This window comes from Carlito syrichta, unplaced genomic scaffold, assembly GCF_000164805.1.
Source record: "Carlito syrichta isolate Samal-C Ts95f unplaced genomic scaffold, Tarsius_syrichta-2.0.1 Scaffold152543, whole genome shotgun sequence".
NCBI lineage: Eukaryota > Metazoa > Chordata > Mammalia > Primates > Tarsiidae > Carlito > Carlito syrichta.
In genome coordinates this window covers 1-1,173 of record NW_007096639.1, presented here as the reverse complement: position 1 = coordinate 1,173, position 1,173 = coordinate 1, and the positions used below count along the sequence as shown (strand labels likewise).

General features: G+C 56.9%; 1 pseudogene; it reads left to right on the top strand.

Annotated features, from left to right (window-relative positions):
* Positions 1 to 181: 181 nt before the first annotated feature.
* Positions 182 to 1,162, top strand: LOC103251981 (annotated as a pseudogene).
* Positions 1,163 to 1,173: the final 11 nt, after the last annotated feature.

The following is a 1,173-nucleotide window of genomic DNA, read 5'->3' as shown; positions in this document are numbered from 1 at the left end:
TGCATGAGGCTGTCTGGCCATGCCTCAGAGCAGGTTCTGCCAGCAGAAAGCCTTGGCGAGCAGGCTCGAGGGCTGGAGTCCAGAGTTGGTAGTGCCCAGAGGAGATGTGATCTGGGTGGGCAGGCTGCCCACTGACCTGCAGCTGAAGTCACAGATGCTGGCTTCTAGGCCAGGCCTGCCCCGCCCCTGGTCCAGCATGTGCCTGCTGGTGCAGAAGGTGCTGCTGGTGGCTGGCTGCACATTGGCCCTGATGCTGGCATCCAGCTGGGGCAGCAGGTCCTGGAGTGCTGCGTGGTGCTAGCAGACCCTTGGAGCCCCCGGTGAGCCATGTGGCCCGAGTAGGAGGATCTGGTGATGATGCGAGTCGACTGCATGGAGTACTGTTACAGTGAGGCAATGCTGGACCCCCACTCCGAGGTGTACTGCAGTGAGAAGATGCGCATCATTCTGCATGTGTTGGCCACATGCTAGGTCTGGTCCAAGTCTGGCTGCCAGAAGCTGAGGCTGGACGAGGCGGGTGTGACGGACGAGGTGCTGGACCCACCATACAGGCCTTCATCCTGGAGGTTATTGCCAAGCATGGCTAGTTGGCCCGTGTGCTCTGCAACGAGGACCCCTTCACACTCAAGTCCTCAGTGTACCTGTCGTGCCTGTTCCCCAACTCCAAGTTCTTGTTTGTGGTACATGACAGCTGGGCCTCCGTGCACTCCATGATCATATGCAAGGTCACCATCACTGGCTTCGACCTCAGCAACTACCACGACTGCCTCAAGTAGAACAAAACCATCGAGGTTATGTATGCACAGTGCATGGAGGTGGGCAAGGACAAGCGTCTGCCCCTGTACTACAAGCAGCTGGTGTTGCACCTGCAGCACTCCCTCAAGCTCATCCTTGATTTCCTGGGCATTGCCTGGAGTGATACTGTTTTGCACTGCGAGGACCACATTGACAAGCTTGGTGGTGTCTCTCTGTCCAACACCAGTCATCAAGCCAGGTCATCAAGCCTGTGAACTTGGAAGTGCCCTCCAAGTGGACTGGCCACATCCCTAGGGATGTGGTGCAGAACGTGGCCCAGATCAACCCCATGCTGGCTTGACGCAGCTATGAGCCCTATGCAAACTCACCTAACTAAGGCAACCCTGACTCCATTGTCATCAATAACATAAACTGGGT